This window comes from Delphinapterus leucas, chromosome 11 (assembly GCF_059928025.1).
Source record: "Delphinapterus leucas isolate spDelLeu-1000000601 "Yukka" chromosome 11, BTC_Dleu_Yukka2, whole genome shotgun sequence".
Taxonomy (NCBI): domain Eukaryota; kingdom Metazoa; phylum Chordata; class Mammalia; order Artiodactyla; family Monodontidae; genus Delphinapterus; species Delphinapterus leucas.
In genome coordinates, this window is record NC_143139.1 from 101,693,038 (window position 1) to 101,715,197 (window position 22,160).

Below are 22,160 nucleotides of genomic sequence, written 5' to 3' on the forward strand. Positions count from 1 at the left end.
TCTATATGATGTTGAGTAAGAGTAGTGACAATGGACATTCTTGCCTTGAGCCTGACTGTAGACAGAAAGCATCAGTCTTATCATCAAGTATCAGTCAGCTGAAGGGTTTTTGTAAATTTCCTTTATCCAGCTGAAGATGCTGTTTTCTGTTCTAAAATTTTTATCATTTAGAATGTTGCTTTTTCATATCAATTAACAGGATCATGTGTTTTTTCCTTCTGATAACATGGTGAATTACATAGATTGATTCTTCAGTATTGAACCTGCTTGCTCAGGAAAAATGTCACGTGGTTGCAAGATATAAAGACATAGACACAGACATAGCGATAAATAGAGATATAAATATAGATATATTTGGATACGATTTACTAATATTTTGTTGAGGATTTTTGCATCTAAGACCGTGAGAGATATTGGTCTGTAATTTTCTTTAATTTTTCCTCTGGTTTTGGTAGAAAGATAATACTGGCCTCATTGGGTGATTCGGGAAGTGTTCCCTGATCTGTTTTCTTAAAGAAATTGTGTAGAACTGGGGTTATTTCTTCTGCAAATATTTGGTAGTGTTTGCCCGTGAAAGCGTCTCAGCCTGGAGATTCCTTTTTCGGGAGGATTTTCAACTACAAATTCAATTTCTTTACTAGTCACAGAACTATTATTTATTTCATCTTTGATGAGTTTTGGTAATTTGTGGTTTGTCCAGTTCGTCTAAGTTACAGCATTTATGGTTTTTTTCATATCTGTGGGGTCCGTAGTGACACGCACTCTTTCACTTCTGATATTTGTAATTTGTGTCTTCTCTCTTTTTTTTTCCTTGTCAGTCTTACTAAAACTTGATCAATTTTATCTTTTCAAAGAAACAGTTTTGAGTTTTATTAATTTTCTCCATTTTCTCTGTTTTTATTCATTTTTGCTCCTTGTTATTTCTTTCCTTCTGCTGGCTTTGGGTTTGTTTGCTTCTTCTTTTACGAGCTTTTTAAGTTGGAAGGTTATATTATTGATTTCAGATCTTTATTCTGTTCTAATATAAGAATTTATGCTGTGAGCCACAACTACTGAAGCCCGCGCGCCTGAAGCCCATGTTTCACAACAAGAGAAGCCACTGCAATGAGAAGCCCGTGCACCGCAATGAAGAGTAGCCCCCACTCGCCACAACTAGAGAAAGCCCAAGTGCAGCAACAAAGACCCAATGCAGCCAAAAATAAAAATAAATAAATAAAAATAAATAAATTTTTTTTAAAAAAAGAATTTATGCTGTAAATTTCCCTTTAAGCACACACTCCAGCCAGATTCTACAAATTTTGGTACATTGTATTTTCATTTTTGTCAGTTGGAAGTATTTTTTTGAATTTCCTTTGAGACATCCTTTCTGGTCCGTGGATTATTTAGATTATGTTGTTTAATTTCCAAGCATTTGGCAATTCCCCTGCTATCTTTCTGTTTCTGGTTTCTAGCTTAATTTCATTATACTCAGAGGACACATTGTTTAATTACAATTCTTTCAAATGTGTTGAGGTTTGTTTTATGACCAGAAAAGGGTACATCTTGGTGAATGTCCCACACACTCTTGAAAAGAGTAGTAATCAGACCCAGTGGATTGATGATGTTGGTTGATGTTTTGAACCTCTGTCATTAGGTTCATACACATTTAGGGTTATTATGTATCTTCTGTAATGTGAGCTGTTCATCTTACACAGTGTCCCTCTTTATCTCTCATCCTTTCAGCCTACCTATGCCATTCCATTTGAAGTTAGTTTCTTGTAGACGGAAAGAAAATGATTGTTTTATGTGTGTGTGTGTATATATATATATATATATATATATATATATATATACATTCTTTTTCAGATTCTTTTCCATTATAGGTTATTACAAGATATTGAATATATTTCCCTGTGCTATACAGTAGGTCCTTGCTGGTTATCTATTTTATATATAGTAGTGTGTATCTTTTAATCCCAAACTCCTAATTTATCCTTCTCCCCCCCACTTTTCCCCTTTGGTAACCATAATTTTGTTTTCTATGTCACTGAGTCTGTTTCTGTTTTGTAAATAAGTTTATTTGTATCATTTTTTTAGATTCCACGTGTAAGTGACATCATACGGTATTTGTTTTTCTCTGACTTACTTCACTTAGTATGATAATCTCTAGGTCCATCCATGTTGCTGCAAATGGCATTATTTCAGTCTTTTATATGGCTGAATAATAGTATTTCATTTTAATTTATCCATTGTGGATTTTTTTTAATCTATCATCTTTTTGACTGCATCTCCTTATATAACTTTTTGAGTGGTTTCGCTAGGAATTATAATATGTAATACTTACCTTTCCACAGTATACTGGGAATCAGTATTTTTGCCTCCCTGCCCTTCAGGCCCCTTTACCCTCCTCTTCCTAGTTTAGTCCTCTTGTATGTTACAGAGGACACAGTCTGCAGACCCAGCCCAACATCACTGAACCCACTAGCCTCGCCGGGCAGGTGTCCACGCCCGGGCAGAGAGTGCAAGAGCCACCATCCCACACTGGATGGGATGGCGCATCCCCACACGGGGAGGGGCTGAGCTTAAAGGGGGGCCAGGGGCCCAGCCATCCCGCCACCTCAGACCCAGAGCCAGAGAAGAGGAGGCAACTACCCGGCCAGAGCCAGTGAGGTCTGGAGCTGCCTGCCCTCCACCCTGTCCAGTGCAGCCGGGCGCTCGGAGACTTGCGGGAAGGGTCAGGTCATCTCCCTCAGGGTCCTCCAGCTCTGACTCTCTGGGAAGCTCTCAGGTTTGCAGAAGGGTTTACGAGCCTGAGACCAGACTCCCCGAAACCTCAGGGGAGCCCTAAATGTTACCTCACTGTTCTGGCGGCCAATCATCAATGGTCCCTCAGCACCCAGGGGACACAGAAGATCATTTTCAGGGTGATGGAACTGTTGTGTATGATGTTGTGTTGGTGGATACGGGATTCTACCCATTTGTCAAAATCCACAGGACAAAGTGAACTTTACAGCACGTGTTGCAGACTGAACTGTGTCCTTAAAAACTCATACGTTGAAGCCCTAATTCCCAATGTGACTTCTTTGGAGATGGGGTCTTTAAGGACATAAAGGCTAAATGAGGTCATAGGGTGGGGCCCTGGCCCTATGGGACTGGTGTCCCTGCAAACAGAGGAAGAGACCAGAGCTCTCTCCCCTCCCCAGGAGCACATGTGAGAAGCCTGCTGTCTGCAAGCCAGAAAGAGAGTCCCCACCAGACACCAGCCCAGCCGACCTCTCAGGCTTGGACTCCGGCCTCCAGGCTGCCAGAACGAATGTCTGTTGTTTAAGCCCCGTCTGTGCTGTTTTGTTTCTGGCCGCCTGAGCAACTAATACAGCAAATCCAAAAATCACCCAGAGGAGGGGGTTGCAGGAGGAACGCAGACTGTGGGAGATGAGTCCCACTGTGTGGCAGAGCGAGGCCACCTCACTGGAGGTGGGGACGCTGACTGCAGTCGCTTAGGAGACAGTGCCAGCTGGACGCTGCAGGACAGGAGGGCCGGACGCAAACACCGCGCTTGAGGGCTACAGACGAGCAGCTCTGAACTGTGGAATACTGTGGATGGAATAAGCAAATAAATTACAGGAAATGGGACCCAGGCTTTTCCCTGTCAGAGGAGGTGACAGTGAGGCAGGGGGTAGGATGAGCCATGGAGTTGGATTCAAGTCAGAGACACCAGTTTGCGCTCGTGTTTATTCTAACGAGTAAACCCAGATGCACACCTAGTGAAATAAACATAGATACGTGTGTATACGGGGGTAGTGTCCACACACGGATCTCCCAGCTCGGTCCCCTGCAGGGCTCAGGAGCTGTGACAGCCCAGCCCTACACCCTGGTTTCTAAATCCCTTCTCTAATGAAACAAGCCAGGGCCCCTCAGAGAAAGGCCAATTCCAGGTCTGCAGCAGGGAAGAGGGCAAATGAGCCAGGAGCCTGTTGTAGGGCCAGGAAGCAAGGAGGTGCTAAAAAGGAAAGAAAGAAAGACAGTATGAGGGTGTCAGAGACATAAAATGCGATCCCAGTGGCCAAAGGTAGAGCCATTCCAGCAGTAAAATAAAATAATATTAGATTATAACCCAGGGCTTCCCTGGTGACACAGTGGTTAAGAATCCGCAGGGGACACGGGTTTGATCCCTGGTGTGGGAAGATCCCACATGCTGCGGAGCAACTAAGCCCATGTGCCACAACTACTGAGCCTGTGTGCCACAACTACTGAAGCCCGCGCGCCTAGAGCCCGTGCTCTGCAACAAGAGAAGCCACTGCAATGAGAAGCCCACGCACGGCAACGAAGAGTAGCCCCCGCTCACCGCAACTAGAGAAAGCCCAAGTGCAGCAGCAAAGACCCAATGCAGCCAAAAATAAATAAATTTATTTTTAAAGAAGAGATTATAATCCAACACATAAATATCTAAGACATAAGTGATTGAATAAGTACATGAGAGAGAATGGACAAATCTTCTCACAGAACAATTCCCACTAACCCTGCAGGAGGAATGAGGGAAGCAGAAAATCCCATTAGAGCTCCCTAGCGTTAAGCCACAGGTACAGGCCCCAGTGGGCGCAGAAATTGCTGGGCGAGACCTGGATGGAATCATGTGGTCGCACAGCCTCAAATATCTCCCTGGGACCCCCGGCCACCCAGTGGTTAGGACTCTGCACTTCCACTGCAGGGACACGGATTCCAACCCTGGTCGGGGAGCTAGGATCCCGCATGACACTCTACACGGCTACAAAAATAAATAAACTTTTTAAAACATATCTCCCCAGAATATGTCTTACTCACTGGGGTGATTTTAGCATATGAACCAAATTCTTCAACCGCCTCCTTTAAGCAGCTAGAGCTCAAGTCCCCTCCCCTTGAGGGGGGCCTGGGCTCAGTGACTGCCCTCCAGAAACAGAGTGCAGACAGAAAGAGAAACTATGCCACGGACAAGCCTGCGGACACCACCTTAACCTCGCGACCCCCCACGAGTGACAGCCTCCCCGAAGTCGCCGCCGGCGAGTCCCCGAGAGGGTACAGTCGGAAGCGCGCTTCCCACCTGCAATGTTCTTTGACAACCCAGGAATACAGAGGAAACACCAGAGAACCCAGAACTGGGGGAGACCCAACCGAGTCACAAGAAATAAGAAAGGCTGGAAACCGTCACAGGCCAGAGAAGACAGGAGATGAGGGGCTAATGGGACGTGGGGTCCTGGCTAATCCTGCAGCAGATGGAGGTTACCCGTGGGGAGGCGGGCGGATCCAGTAAAGCCTGTGGTTTGGTTCACGGTCCCTCGAGCCGGTGCTCTATTCCTGGTCTCGACGGAAACACGACAGTTAAAGAAGAAGTGCACAGAAAAAGCGGGATGGGGTATACAGGGACTCTGCAGTGTCTTTCCAGTTCTTCTGTAAGTCTGAAATTATTTCAAAATAAAACTTTTAAAAGGGAGGATGCTTATAATGTGGGCAGCGGAAACAACATTCTGAGTTTTCTGGATAGCAAACACCATTTTCCTAAGCAGATGCCAAGGTCCTGGAATGCCCCAGGATTCTCTCTTAAAATGTGAGCAGAGTCCTTTCCTATGGAAGTCCAAGAAACATAGAACTTTAAAAAGTATACTTAATGAGAAAAAATTTAGGAAATAGTATTAAAAAAAACCATAAGGAACTGCATTTATTTCCAGTTTCTGGATCTAGGGAAACTGCATCTTCCGGAGCAGCGGTACCAAACACAAGTAGCTTTTTAAATCCCCAGCAAGGCGGTTGATTTCTAAAGTAAACCAGGAAGCAAAGGTCAGCACCTAGAGGGCGTCCCCCTGTGTCCCAGGCCAGGAGTTGGAGGCTGGGAAAACGGATGCCCAGGGCAAAACACCCCCTTGAGTGAGAACGGGAGTGACGGCCACAGTTATCTTACTTAAAACCGCGGCTGACGTAAGAGCCCAGCTGGTGGTGAGATCAGAGCATTTCGAGAAGAATTCACTGACATTCATCGTTAAACTCATCTCTGTTTGTCTGGAAAGATGGAAAGAAAACCTACTTTAAGGTGGGACAAATGGTCCTCATTTCCACACATTTATTATGAAAATGCAGCAAACCTTTCTCAATTTCCACCCCAACACACTGGGGTTTGGGGCAATTCAGTCTGGAGGAACCCAACTTTCCGAAGGATCTAAAGCTGTTGGTTATGCTTCAGGAACCCGGGCTGCACAGCGAGAAACACAGTAACCCCGGGGACACAGAGACACAGCCCTGCAGGGTCTTCTGGGGCCCACCCAGGCCTGCCCTGTAGTCTCAGCACCAGGGTCCTCCTCCAGTCCCCAGCTGGACACAGACAGGTGCTGTTTGGACAGAGAAAACGAAAAGGGCAGGGCCAAGTAGCATCAGTGTCTTGCCTGGCTCTGTATGAACTGTGAGATTCGCACTTTAAGACCCTGAATCTCTCTCCTCTCTTGCTGCCCCCAGGAGGCAGCCCTGAGGTCCGAACAGAAAGGTCTCCCATCTCTGAACAGTGAAATTAGACCCCATGTGTGACTTTGTATTAAGGGTCCAGCCACAGACGTGACTGGAGAGGGTGGGGCTCCTCTATATTCCTCGTGAACTAAATGCAATTTCCCCCCAGCAACCCCCATCCATGACTGTCAGCACACTCAAAGCGTTTCGAGCAGCCTCACACCTAAAAAAGAAAAGCTTCCTAAGTTGCTTCCGTAGGGGCTGATTTTCCTTACGCAGTGCATCGTGAGAACAATTTAAATGAGGTTTCGGGGTATAGATTCTAACTGGTTACAAGATAATTGCTAACAATGAAAGCATCCAGCTTTGCGTCAAGTCCTCAAATTCTAATCTTATGTGAGAACTAGTTCACAAATATATAATTCCAATTAGCACATGTTGTCACTTTTATGTCTGTACGATTTAGACTTTCACCCCAAAAGTTATTTTAGATCTGTCTTGGGAGAATGTTTAATATGAGTTTGGCAAATGACATTTCTGCAGACTCCTGTGGAGATGACATTTGTCAAGCTGCCATCTGAGAAGGAATTTGTGTCATTTCCTAGGTTTCATTATTGCAGATGTTAGCAATCAATATTTCTTTCCCCAAACAGGACTGCAGCTGGCTCTTAGGAACCCACAGAAAGCTTTCTCTTCCACTTTAAACTGTCCTGGGGGGTATTCCGAGTGGGTGCCGATCACCCCTCAGGGACAAGAGACAGTCAGCTCTCAGACCCTGGGGTCTGGGGGCGAGAGGGTGCTGGAGAGAGAGGGAGAGAGACAGAAAGAGACAGAGAGAGATAGAGACTCAGAGACAGAGACCCAAAGAGCTATATCAGCAGGACCACCACTGAAGCTGAGCAGGGTCCCCACTACTGAGGCTGCTTGGTGGGATGAGGACACTCTGATGGGGGAAAGGACCCTGAGACCGTACAGTTGAAGCTGAGTTCAGAACACATAGGCCCCAGGGGAGGCCCTGATCCCAAAGATTTTAAAGACCAGTGCCTGTCCGTGGTGCCCACTAACTCTGCAGGCACCATGCATCGTGAGCCACTTCAAGCCATGAAGCTTTGGAGCTGATTTGTTATGCAGCGAAGGCTAACTGATACAAGGCATACGGGACTTAGGTTGGTGTCCTTCCTTTATTATCCAATAAAGAAGAAGACCATTTAGATTATATGTAAGACACAAGTAATAACCATCAATGAACACCAGAATACCACCCAAGCTAAAAAACCAGAATTTCTGAAGCCCCCTGTGTAACCCTCCCCAACCCCACCCCCTTCCACCCCTGGGTGAAATGCCACCCTGAGTTCTGTGTTTCCTGCTCCCTGGTTTTTCAAATCCTTTTTCCACACCTGCAAGGAAGACCAAGGGATGCACTGCTTGGGTTTGGGGTGCTCTGGACCCGGTGCAAGTGGACCCGTGCTGGCACTCTGCCTCGATGCTCTCTCCTCTCCCGTGAAGTCCCCGAAGGCCACACACCCTGAGATTCACCCACTTTCGTGGCTGTGTGTCCCCTACTGTCTGAATGTGTCACACCTGGTTTGTCCATTCCACCATGCCAGGTAATTTGCAAAATTACATAACTGCCATGATGATGATTCTGGCACATGCCCCCTGTCTCAGACTTCCCACAGGTGCACAAGGGGGTCCAGGTGTGGTGCCTGGGCCATTTACTTCATGTACACACTCTGTCCTTGTCCACGTGGGCCACGATGGGAAAGGCTGGACATCGCCTGTAGGGATACACATCTCAACACTGCTCAGCTTCCCTTAGTCTCTCTCCAAAATGTCCCCACGATTTACGCCTCCCAGTCCAACCTCCTGTTTCTCTTCCAGGCTCAAATCCTTCACTCATTTGTCTTGTTATTTGTCTTTTTTTACTGATTTGTAGGAGTTAGTTACACATTCCAGACACTAATCCTTTGTCAGCTGAATGCATTGCAAACACCTCCTCCCAGTTGGTGGCCTCTGTGTCCATTTATTTAAGCCATCGTTGATGGATTTTAATGTAGCAGAATTTGTCAATCTTTTTCCTTTGTGTTTGCACTTCTGGGGTTTTAAGAAATTATTTCTTAGTCAATGGTCATAGTATGTTCCCCTATGTTGTCTTATAAAAACATTAGAAACATTTATATTACCATTAAGTACTTAATCCATTTGGAACTGATTTTTTTTTTTTTTAATTTTTGGCTGCATTGGGTCTTTGTCGCTGCACGCGGGCTTTCTCTAGTTGCGGCGAGCGGGGGCTGCTCTTCATTGCGGTGTGCGGGCTTCTCATTGCAGTGGCTTCTCTTGTTGCAGAGCATGGGCTCTAGGTGCGCGGGCTTCAGTAGCTGTGGGAAACAGGCTCAGTAGTTGTGGCTCATGGGCTCTAGAGTGCAGGCCCAGTAGTTGTGGCACACGGGCTTAGTTGCTCCGCGGCATGTGGGATCTTCCCAGACCAGGGCTCAAACCCGTGTCCCCTGCACTGGCAGGTGGATTCTTAACCGCTGCGCCACCAGGGAAGCCCCTGGAACTGATTTGTATGCACAGAGTGAGGTAAGAGTCCATTTTCTTCCTTTTTATAGATATTAACCAATTTCTCCAGTATCAGTTACCGAATGTCTCCTTTCCACACTGAGGGGCAAGACCAGCTCTATTAGAAATCACATACACGTTACTTCATCAGTTCCTTCCCAGACTCTCCACATCGTCAGGTCTGAGCTCTGGTCACCAGGGCTCCCCTGTGCTCCCTTGAGGGGCCTGCATTCAGTGAAAATTCACCACCCAGGATTTCCACTTTCTCTACAGCACTGGCCTCTGAGGCCTCCTTACTTTCCTGACAGTTTGGTGAAGTGCTGAAAAGAACTTTTAAATAGATTGCACCCAGCATTTATAGTTGTTTGCAGCTGGATTATATTCAGTGCTTCATCTGCCACACTGCCAGATGTGGAAGTCCTTCATTGGGATAAACGCCTAAATCCACCACCTCCTTACACTCCATGGTCATTCAGACTTACTGTCATGTCGCCAGTTTATTTGATCACAACCTTTCATGGCATTTCATTCTAAAGTGCACCCTGTCTAGTTCTTCCAGTGAAAGTAAACTCCTGGTCTTGGTCCCAGACTGTCTTTACTTTACCCTCACTCTTGAGTATTTTAGCTGGGTATAGAATTCCGGATTGACAATTACATTCTATCAGCACACTGAAGGTGTCTCGCTGCCCTCAGTAATCACTACCGCTGATGAAAAGTCTTTCTAACCTAATTATCTTTTTTCTATACTAATGTTTCTACTCTCTGAAAAAGTGTAATATTTTATGTATTTATGTATGTGTGTATGTATGTATGTTTGTGAACATGCCTGTGTGTGAGTGTATGTATATATGGGGATGTGTGTGTGTATGTATGTGGGTGGGTGTGGATGTAAGTATGTGTGTGTGTGTGTCTGTATGTGTGGTTGGATGGATGTGGGTGTGAATGTGTGTGCATATGTGTGTATGTATGTATGTGGGTGGGTGTGGATGTAAGTGTGTGGATGTGTGTGTGTGTGTCTGTATGTGTGGTTGGATGGATGTGGGTGTGAATGTGTGTGCATATGTGTGTATGTACGTATGTGGGTGGGTGTGGATGTAAGTATGTGGATGTGTGGATGTGTGGATTACGTTGATGTATGTATGTGGGTGTGAATGTGTGTGCATATGTGTGTATGTATGTATGTGGGAAGTGTGTAGGTGTGGGCGTGTGTGGACACGTGCCTCTAATGTTCTACCAGTTCATTTCAACCAGATCAAGGTGCGTATTTGCTTTCACTTACTTCACTTAGTAGAAGATGCTTCCTTCAATGTTGGGAGACCCTCATCTAGCATCTGTCCGGGAACACCACACACTGTCCCCCTTCTCTTCCCTCCTCTGGAATCTCAGTGGATGGGCTGGACTTTCTCATTCCATTGCCCTTCCCCGATGTCTCTTCCCTTTGTGAGGAAGTGATTTCCTCAGATCTACCTTTAAATTCACTGATTTTCTCATCAGCTGTGTCTAATTGACCATTTAACCTGTTTATTTCCCACATTAAATGACTCTTTTTTCATTCCTACACATTCTATCTGCTTCCTTTTCTCTTGTTTACAGTCTACCTCCTTCATTCATAGTTCCCTATTCTTGCCTTAATGTTCCTGTATTATTTTTTATCCTTACATTTGTTACCCTTTTTAAAGGAGCTCTTAGAATGTTCTACCATCCCTCATCTTTGGGGTGCATGTTCCCCCATTTCTTCATCAACCCCCAGGGCTGCCCTCAGGGTGCCAGGTTTTCATCTTTCCTTTCATCACCTCCAGTGGGCTCTTCTCCATGGCAGCCTCTTGTGGAAACCCACGCCCCCAGGACACAGGACTTTCACTGGATCTACACAGATTTGTGTTTTAACTTAAGTTGTCTTCCCATAGAACTAGAGAGATAAAGCCCATGTCACATACAGACATGACTCAGGCAAGCATTTCCCATCTTCAATCCATTGACAAGCTCTAACTGAGCACCTGTCCCTTACCAGGCACCTCTTAGCTGACCACTGAGACTACCCTAGCTCTGACCCCTGGGCCCACCACAGCCCTGAGCCCCACCACAGCCCTGAGTCCACCCCAGGCCTGACCCCTGGGCCCACCCCAGCCCTGGGCCCACCCCAGTCCTGACCCCTGGGCCCACCCCAGCCCTGGGCCCACCCCAGTCCTGACCCCTGAGCCCACCCCAGAGCTGGCAGAGGACTGGCCACCTTGCCATTTCCACCACTTGCCAGTGATTTCTTCAGCCCCTTTTCGCTGGGAGGGAGGCCCTTGACTCCCCTGCAAGCCTGGTCCTGGTGCCCACGTGGGCCTTAAGCTCAGCCCCCAAGGCCCACCCTGAGTCTTCAGCTGCTTCTTACCCCGTCTGCCCCCAGGTTCAAGCCCGTCCCTTGTGTCTGGGTAGTGGAGAGCTCTATCCTTTTTAATCTCCTCTATGTATGTCTTGGGATGTCATATAAAAGCATTTCTAAGCCTGTGGGCTTGTTGGGAAGTTGAAGGGAGTCAAGGAGGAGCTGAGCCTGGGGATTGATGAGGGGGGTGGGTGTTGAAAAGCGGAGCAGGAACTGAGCTGCCCCCAGCCCCCCAAAGCTGACAGGTACATGACAGGCTGACCCAACTTGGGTAGGGCAGGGGGCACCTCAATTTGTAGCCACTGGAGCTCCAGGGACCCCTAAACCACACAGGGGCTGCTGCTCCCTGCCCCACTCTCTACCCAGAGCTGCCGGTCCCAGACATTGGCCAGGCCCCTGACCGCTGCCCCATCTGGGGAGGGGAAGCACCCTGAATCATACCTGGTCCCCCTGCCCAGTCCCCTGCTTATGCCACGTGGGGACCCCAGCCCACCAGGTGTCGGATCCAAGGAGAGAAGGAGAGAAGGCCGGCCTTGAGTCCTCCTGGGACAGCAGAAGCAGGTGGGACAGGTCATCCAGGACCCCCCAGGACAACCACCCGAAGGGCCCTGGGTAGGGGCAGTGAGGGGGCAGGAGGGGGCAAGGAGGGGGCTCGGGAGCTGGTGGAGCAGGTCTTCTGTGAAATCTGAATACAATGGGCCTCTAACTCTCCTCCCACTGCTAAAAACTGGGAAAAGTGTCTCCACAGGCATATGGGGGAAGGCCAGCACATTCAGTCAGAGTCACCTCCAGAAGCTGCAAGAAAATGTCTCCTTCCTTCACGGAAAGCATGAAATTCTCCTTATTCCTGCCCCAAGATGGTGGCTCCCAGCGTGCCCAGGGGTGGATGGCAGCTGTGCTCCGGTGGGGGTCCCAGGAAGATTCCAGGTGCTGGGTGGACAGGCTGGAGAGCTGGACGTGCCGGAACCGAGGAGACGGCCGAGCTCGTCCACCAGGGCCCAGCCCTCCTGGCTCAGAGCCGCTCATCTGAGCTGTCCCCAGGCCTCCCTGTCCCCCGGCCACATGCTGGTGAAGGGACAGGTCCCTGGGAGGGGTCAGCAGGGCCAGGTTAGGGACCCATGCAGGACGTCACATCCACTTGGCACTGTCTCCCTGGCCCTCTCTGGTCTGTAACAGGACCCCCCCACCCCCGCGAGGAGCAGAGAGAAGCTCGGGGGCCCTAGTGGGGCAGTGTGCGTGTGCGTGTGTGTGTGTGCAAGCGTACTAGTCCCTACGTGTGCATATGCATACACGGACCTGTGTGTCTGTGCACGTGTTGGTGTGTGTCTGTATGTCCGTGTGTTTGAGGTGTGCCTTGTACACACGTGCACGTGTGTGTGCGTGCAGAGGAGTGTTTGGAGCATGCAGGTGTGACTGCGTGTGTTGTGTGTGTGTGTGCGTACGTGCCTCTACGTGCATTTGTGAGGCCCCCCAGCTCGGAGTCAGCAGAGTCCTCACCACAACACTGACCCTTGGGCCATGCTGGGCCCAGGCCACTCACCCAGGAGCGGTGGTCAGCAGGCCGCGTGGCCACAGGCTGAGGGTGACTCAGCCCGAGCACAGAGAGCGGGGACTCGCCCCCTGGGACACACTTGTCTCTTCTGATTGTCAGGACTTGGGGGGCTCCTGGCGTCCAGGGGGTCAAGGCCCTGACGCTGCTCAACATGGGTCCCAGGGCCACCCCGAGGCTCCGCTGGGATGACCGGGGATGCGCTGGCAACAGCGGAGCTCTGGACACACGCAGAGGGCTGGATGAGGCCACCTCATCACCTGTCCTCACCCTCCCGCTGCCCGAGGTCACCCGGAGGCACTCAGGAGGAGGGGCCAACTCCCGCAGCCTGGGGTCATTTAGGGCAGGTCCAGGCCGCGCTGGGGTCACGAAGCTGGGACAATCTTCCCAGGACCCTGCGTGCCCTGTTGGTCCTCTGCCCCTTTCCTCGGTGCCCCCCAAGGACCCCGGGCCCAAGCATTGGCGGCTCTGCCCTCATCCCACGACGGCCCAGATGCCAGGGGCATCACACCTTTCCTCCCTGAGGTCCCCTCCTCGACTACCCTCCTCCATGAGCCCGCAGCCCAGCCCGGGCCCCTGGTTCATCCCCGCCTGAGTTACACAGACCGTGCCCCCCCACTAAGATCCCGCATCTCCATCCGCCTCACCCTCCCAAGAGAGCAAATGTTAATCATTCAGCACCAGAAAGCCAGTCTCTGAGGCTGCGGCTTTCAGGAGGCTGTTTCATTAGTGAGCACAATTAAAGGAGAAATTGATTTCTGGCCAGAAATGATAACAAAAGAATCAGCCCTCACAGGTGGGAAGAGGCGCTTTTGAAAAGCCAGGGGGAAGGCTTTGAGATGCTAATGCAGGCCCCAGAACTGCAGGAGAGGAGGGCGGGGGCAGAGGTAGAGCGGGCACTGGGCAGCCCCAGGCCCTGCGCTCCAGCACCCGGCCCGTCCCTCTGTCTCCTCCACACCGAGGTCTGGAAGCCCACATTCTCCCACAGACTCAGGCTCTCAGCCGCCCTGGCCAGGACCTCAGGCCACGGTCATGGCAGGCACAGCAGAGGCCTCACTGGGGCGAAAGTGTCGGGGAATCAGGGGTCATGATGCCCCATCCACAGGGCAGGGAGCCCCAAGTGATGAGTGGCGCTCTTTTGGGGGAGCCCCTGGGTCCCTGAGGACAGTGGCCAGGCCGGAGCAGCCACTCCCTGTCCCACCCTTTTCCACCCAGCCCTGAGCTCTAGGCAGAGGCGCTGGGCCGTGGGGACTGTCCTGGTCAGATATCGTGTGGGCGGCCCAGGGAGGGGAACTCACCAGTCACCCAGAGCAGAAGCCCCGGACCTGTCAGTCACGTGCAGCGCGGGGGGGAACCTATATGAGTCTCCCCAACGCACTCACAGGACATGACTCTGGAAACACACACATGCACACGCGAATGCACACGCATCCCACACACACACGTGTGCATGCAGCGTGGCGCCGTGTACCCCTGCTGCACAACTGGGGGTCGGGGGCGTTTCCTGGCAGGACGTCCAGGATGGTGACGGGGCTGCAGCCCTGAAGATGCAACAGGAGCCACGTGCTGGGGAACAGCAGGCAAGGCAGGGACGGCAGGGCCGAGCAAATGCTCTGCAGCCCCTTCTGCCTGGGGTCCCCCACCCCACATCAAGGGGCAAGACATTTGGGGTTTGCCACTGTTTTGCCAAAAGGACTGCTCCCCTTTCTTTGAAGAATGGCTTCTGCTGCTGAAAACAAACTAAAACCAGAGAATCAGGAACCCAGGCCAAGGGGGCGCGCCTTCATGCCACACGGCCTCACCCACCCTCTCTCCTATCCTCCTGGGCCAGTACCCAGCTAGGGGCCCACGGCAGCAAAGGCGGGTACCGTGTCTGCATGGCCCCCCGGGGGGCGAGAGGGGCCGGGGATGGAGAGGCTGCTTCTCATCCTTCTCCAACCTCAGGAGAGCTGCGTTTTATTTTCTTGTAAAACAGGTGCATCCCCACCCTACTGCGTGCCAGGCGCAGGCTGAGTTCCGTGACCTCTGCGAGCTTGTGACATCCAGGATGGTGGAGAGGCCAGGGGGCCGAGGCACCGTGATGCTTCCAGGCCCTCCCTCTGGGGCCAGCGCAGGAGGCCTGCAGGGCAAGTGGGCTGGGAGGTTGGGGATGGATACAACAGCTCATGGAGCTCTTGAGGCTGGTCCAGGGCCCGCTCTCTCTGCGGCTCAGGGGGGGTCCCAGGACTTGTGGCCTGTGGTCCTGGAGCCCAAAACAGTATTTGGGGAAGGGAGGGAGTGACCCGGAGGCTCGGGTGCACGCCAGCCGGCCTGGCACTACCCACGTCCACTGGCCTCCGTGGCCTCTGTTGCCTCCAAGCTGCCAGGTCAGCCTGGCGTTGCTCAAGCCAGCCCCCTGCTCTGACATTCCTCTGCTGGGCCCGGAGCAGACAGCTGCTCACCTAAATTCTCCTCCTAGGTAGATTGTCATCAGATAAATCAATGCCACCGGTAGCTCAAGAGATGCAGCCCTTTTATGAGTCACTGTGTCGGCGCTCACAGGGAATCTGTCACAGCTTCTTACTGCAGAGATGTAGCCACTGGCACGGTAACTACGCTGGGCCCCGGTGACCCCACGGGGTCACCAGCCTCCTCCGCACAGACGCTCACCTCCCATCCCAGCCGCTCTCTCGGGAGGTGATTTATTTTGTTTATGCGCAAAAATGTATTTCTATGGAGAATTGTGATTTCTGTTTTGAGTCTAAGTAGACACAATTTTAACCTACATATCGATTACTTATAGAAAATACTGAATTTTTCAGAAAAAAAAACCCGGGAGACAAGGTTGGGAGTGGGGCAGGGTGCAGGGGAGTCTTTACTTATTTACTTATTTTAACCAGGGAAACCCTGACAGGGAGCTGGCAGGGCCACCTTTGGAGGGCCCGTGGCAGGGGCTGCAGGGGCGCTGTGTGTCAGGCACGGGTTTGGAATGGGATACGACTGTGCCGTCTGGGGCCCCAAGGAGAGGGTAGAGCCCGGGTGACGGTCCCTTAGTGGCCCCCGAGCCAGGACCCACCTGGCCTTCCTGTGACAGTGGGAGGAGGCCACGCGGGCTGGCGACTGGACACCACGGACGGGCCTCACCCTCGTGCCCACGGCCCACTCCTCCCCGGAGGCCGCCATCCCAGGTCCAGGCCATCGCTGAAGGGCAGCTGACCCCCGCCCACTGCCCGTCACCCAGCTCAGGAAAGGTGACGTCAGGTCACAGCCACGGCACGCCTGCCCACTGAGCTGAAGGGGCCGCGGGCCGCTGCAGGGCTGGAACAGAAGAGATGCTGGGCGACGGGCAACTCCGCGCTCACCTGTGTCCACATCCCCAGCATGACTATGGGCCTCCCTTCTCGTTCGAGGGCCCCTGGGCCCGTAAGTGAACTGCTTGTCGTCTCAGTCAACGCGGGCGGTCCACATGCCTGTTGTGGGTCCCGGGGGAGCGTGCAGCTCCGAGGTCCCTGCTGCCCTGCGCGGCGTGGTGAGTGGCCCTGCTCTGCAGGTGGCTGCCAGGCACCGTGGACCGTCGGGCACGCTACCCGTCCGTCTCCACGCGACTCCACACAAGCAGCCAGGGCGGGTCTCCAGGCCCGGGTGCTGACCGCACTGAGCCCACAGCAGGGTCGAGGGGCCCTCAGAGGTGCTGGGAGCAGTCTGATCACTGCCCAGGAAGACCCTCAACGCTGCCCACATGCTCCCACAGGCCGCTGCTGCTCCCTGGGCCCTGGGCTACGGCCCCCTCTCCCTCCGGCTCCCACAGGCCCCGCACCGCTGCCGATGGACGCTCCTCCCCAAGCCATCTCATGGCTCCTCTGTCTGAGGCTGGACCCCAGCCTCTGCTCCAGGCCATGGCCAGGGCCCCGCCTGTGCACCGGCCACGTCCTCTGGACCCTCAGCCAGATCCCTGCCCCAAAGCCGGAGACAAATTGCCTGGCAGCTCCATCCACGAGGAGCCTGGTCGACATGGAGCGGGGCAGGGACCCCTTCGGCGGCAAGCTCACGTCCTGAGCGACCAGGCCGCTAGTCGCATGTGTCACACACCAACCCTCATCTTGCAGGGTCAGTCCTGAGACTGTCTTCGGCATCCACGAGGGGAGAGGACTGGAGGGTTCCTTTACATGTGTGCCCGGCGGTGAGCTTAGAGGGGAAGGAAGGCCCTCCCCGGCGTCCCCAGTGCCCACACACCCACGGCCCCCGCCAGCAGCTCCTGCCAGCACTTCCCCCTTAGCAGCGAGCCAGGTGTGCGCCCAGGACGGAGCCCAGCACATCCCAAGCAGCACACGGACAGTCAGGCACCGCCGTGTCCACTCGGGAGTGACCTGGAAATACCAGCAGTGGGGACCTCCAGGCCATGGGGTTACAAGTCACTTGGCGGTGGGGAGGAGGGGCAAAGACACACAGAGCAGAGCCCACCCCCCGGTGGTTTCCCCACGGCCGCGCCCCCCTGTGTACCAGCAGCACCCAACTCTGGCCACTCCTCCGGCCACCCACACCCCACCCTCCCGCACACCCACAGGCCCAGGGTCCCCACCAGGGATCCCTCCCATTTGCTCCCGGCCACATCCTAATGTGGCCACCAGGATAGCGGGACCGCCAGGCACTGTCCCTGCACAGATGCCCTCCTGCCGCAGGGTGAGGGTCAGGCCCCACACCAGCAGCCCCTTCCCTCCCCTCCCGGAGCAGCCAGATGGGTAGGGGGCTCACAGGTGGTCCCGCTAAGAGCCTGGCCCACACCTGGAGGGCACCCACCCTGCCAAAGCCGAATGAACAAGAACCCGGGGGTCAAGGTCAGCCCAGGGAGAAACTGAGCACTGACCCCAAGCCCTGGGAGGCGGGGTGGCCAACAAAGCATCACCTGTGGCCTGGCCTCCATCCGGGCCGCTTGGCAGCCTGGACCACCCCCCCTACGGCCATGATGCCCAGAGATGCCGCCTGAGCATGGCCTTGGCCGCCGGCTCCAGGCAGCTCATTTGTCTTGATTTTTTCCTCTTCACAGCCCGCGCTCACAGCCCTGCCCGCTGCCAGTGGCTCCTGAGGCCAGAAGAGGTTTGAGGGAAAATAATAAACAAGAACAGCTGCTACCCACCAGGCAGGCCCTCCACACTCCCAGCTCTGGGGCAGGATGGGGGAGGGCTGCAGAGAGACGGGGTCCCCAGGCTGCACTCGCCTCACCTCTGCATCGTGGGCCAAGTTAGGCGGGGCCTGAGCTCCAGGGGGACAGGATGAGAAGGCGGCTCGGGCTGAGCCATGGGGCAGCGGGCGGCCGGGGCTCCTCCCGACAGAGCCCCTGACCCTAGAGCCCCCCGTCACTGCGAGCCTGCGTCTCCTCCAGGGATCATCGGCCCTGTCCGGGGCGCTGCAGCCCTCAGCTCAGGGCAGGCCAGGTGCCGGGGTTGCTAACAGCAAGCAGATGAGGAGGCTGTTCACCCCCTGTCCTGGGCACGGCTGCAGGGTGTCCAGGTCCCCCTGCACAGGTGGAGGCAGCTCTGCCCAGAGCCCGGAGCTAAGCCTCGGGGTTTGGGGCTGAGAGTCCTCTGGGTGGCGGGCTACCAGCCGAGTCAGAGCGGAGCGGGTCTTCGAGCAACAGAAGAACGAGAAGGAACTTCCTTCTGCTGAGCATAAATCCAGCTGAAGCCCAGGCACCCAGCTGACGGACCGGCAGAGGCCCATCGAAGCCACATCACATCAAGGCGCTTTGCTCCCCCGAGGCCCCTGCATTCCTTCAGCTCTTTGCTCCAGTGTTCCTACTTCGCTGTATTTCCAGAATTTTTTTAAGTGAATCTAAGAACACTGCCCTAATTTCAAACAACAAGCAGGTTCCAAGTCGATAATCTGACAGAGGACGCTCAGCGGGTGGGGACTGAAAAGTTCAGGAAAGAGGACTCGTCTATTCCCTGCACCTCTAGTGGAGGGCTGTCTGGAAGCAGAAGCCTCAGGGGGCCTTATCACAGCATCCCCTCCAGCGCTTCAGCAGGTGACTGAAGACAATGAAGACACTCTGGGGAAAATAAGAGAAAACAGAAGACAGAGGAACGTCAGACCTCGAGGAGGAAAGCTTGTTCTCGGCTCAGAAACAGCAAAGGAAAGGTCCAGGGTGAGGTACACAGAGGGGAGCCCATCTCAAGACTGTGCGGTGATGCAGCCAACCTCATCCAGTGAGGCACCTGGGTACAGGTGATGCGTCCCACCTGGCAGGTGCCCAGAGCTGCTGGGGTGGTGCCAGTGGGGCCGCCCAAACACCTGCCAAGAGCAGAAGGGATGCTCTGGGTACCACTCCTGAAGCATAATTTGACCACATAAATCAAACATGTTTATGTGCCCATTAATCCCCTTTTTAAAATAAAAGATCCAAACTACAGGGGGACAACCCTTGGGCTTGAAGAAACCCACTGAAGTATCGTTTATGAAATGAAAACTCGGAAATAACCTCAATACCAGCAATAAAGAAATCGGTAAATAATTATATATCCATCCACTTGAAGACATATATACACATGTCCTATAGCAGCTAAAATAGCACGGCCAGGCTAATGACAAAATATTTAAAGTTACACAATGTCTTCAGAACACAATTAAGTCTATGTTTAAAAAAATGTCCGTGGAAGAAAATATCAGGATGAAATAGACCAAATTATAACAAAAGCTATCTTTTGTGGTTGGATCTACAAATGACTTTTTTTTGTGTGTGTGTGGTATGCGGGCCTCTCACTGTTGTGGCCTCTCCCGTTGCAGAGCACAGGCTCCGGATGCGCAGGCCCAGCGGCCATGGCTCACGGGCCCAGCCGCTCTGCGGCACGCGGGATTCCCCCGGACCGAGGCACGAACCCGCGCCCCCCGCACCGGCAGGCAGACCCCCAACCACCGCGCCACCAGGGAAGCCCTACAAATGACTTTTTTAATCCTTTCTATTTTTAAGTATTTTTCAAATTCTCTTACATAAGCACACATCGTTTGCATAATGCTATACTATAGTATATATATTTTTAATTGAGGCCAAAAAAACATTGCTTATATTGGTCAGTTATTACAAGATCCAGGACTTCCCATCATCTGGGCACTTTTGAACGTAGCACTGCAGAATTCACCCCCTCCCCACCCAAGCCCCCAGACCCAGGTGCCCGAGCCCTGCTCTGTCCCCTATGTGGCTCAGCCCTGGCACCTGGGGCCCCGGGGCCCTCAGTAAGCAGATGTGAATGAATTGATGTTTTCTGAACGTCTGTGGCGGGGCTCTGTTAAAGGAATAAGTCCTATTAAGAAGGGCAGACCTCTAAACAGAGTGGCCACTGGATGCTTTAGGACCTGCTTAGCAAACCTACTTTTAGCTCAGTCTGCAAGCACGGGCCCGTAGGGTAAATGACTCTGGAAGGATAAATCTGATGGATCTTATATGAAATACCATGTGCTCAAGGAAAACGATTTGAACTATGAAAATAAGTCAGAAGTACCAGCTAAAAGGCCTGAGGACACAAAACAAAGTGAAACAAACACACTTTCTCGCAATGACCGGGTCTGTGACTCTGGGACGCAAAGTCCACTTTTCTGGGACCAGCAGAACTGGCCTGGGCCTTGCAGAGAAAGCAGCTTGTTTGGGGGGCTTTTCGTGGTCAGAATTTCCCTCCCTGTGGAGGGTCTCTCATCTCCTGCCGCTGTCCTACTGGGGTCTTGGCAATTTTTTTAGCAACTCATTTGAGTATTTTGAGGTATGAACGCTGTTAGAATAAGTTGGTTTTTTGTTTACATTGGTCTTTTCTCTGTTTTCATGATATTTTTCTTTGAATTCCAAGCATTGCTCTCATGTTAGGATCATCTGAGTGGTGCAGAAATCAGAGCACCCGGAAGGCGTGCTGCACGCAGCAGTGGGGAGGCAGACTGGGTCAGAGGGGCTTACCCGCCGTCGTGCCCTGAGGACTCCAGCCTCCCTCCATCACCTGACAGGCTGGCTTTTCTTTAGGTCACTTTTCACTGTGCAAGTAACAAGAATGTGCTTCCTTGTCCACTGACTGTCTCCCCACAGGGAGGTCAGTGACCCCATCTGTGTGTCCACCTCTAGGTCCCCAGGGCCCAGGCCTGAGCTCAGCCCAGGCAGTGCCTTGATCTACCCTCAGTGGACCGACCCTTCATCACTGCTGCCCAGGAGGGCCTGGGGCAGGCAGAACACATCAGCCTTCTCCTCACAGGCACCACCAGGCAAGGGAGTACGAGAGCGGTCCAGCCAGCCCTCGGGGGGGGTCACCAGGAGCCCACATGGGAGTTGGCAGCTGCCACCAAAAAGAATCAAAAACAGATGGTGAGGGCTTCCCTGGTGGTGCAGTGGTTGAGAGTCCCCCTGTCGATGCAGGGGACACGGATTCGTGGCCCGGTCTGGGAAGATCCCACATGCCGCGGAGCGGCTGGGCCCGTGAGCCGTGGCCGCTGAGCCTGTGCATCCGGAGCCTGTGCTCCGCAACGGGAGGGGCCGCAACAGTGAGAGGCCCGCGTACCGCAAAAAAAAAAAAAAAAAAAAAAAATTGAAATGCAGTGGAAAATGTCCTAGATAACTCACCAAAGCTGACATAAGAAGAAATGGAAAATGTAGGTGGTCCTGTATCTATTAAATACATTGAATCCATAACTTAAAACCTTTCCTCAAGGAAAAATTTCCAACGGGCTTCACCAGTGAATTCCACAAAATATTAAGGAAGAAACAACGTCAATCTTATACAAACTCCTCCAGAGACTAAAAAGCACAGAAATCTCCCAGCTCACTTCTGAAGCTGGCATAGCTTTGACACGTAAATATGACCAAGACGTTATTTTTAAAGACCATTCTTACTTGTGGAATTCTTACTTAAAGGGAAACTCCAAAACGAAATACTAGCAAGCCAAACCTAGCAACGTGTAAAAGGAGAAACGCCTCTTGAGCATGTGGGGTTTGTTCCAGGAAGGCAAAGTTGGTTTCACATTTGAAAATCGGTCCATGTAATTTACCACATTGCTGAAGACCGGAAGAGCTTCCACATGTGAAAGCGTTCCTGGGGGACCAAAGCCCTCCTGCAGCTCAAGACAGATGCTCACAGCAGGGCCCCATCTACTGACCGGCCTGCAGGAACAGGTGAAACCCAGTGGGATCTGGATGGGAAATGGGGAGGCAAGATGTCCTCTAAACCCCGGGGAGGCTCCCAAGGCCACCTGAGCCTGGAACCCGGCCCTCCACCCCTCTCAGCC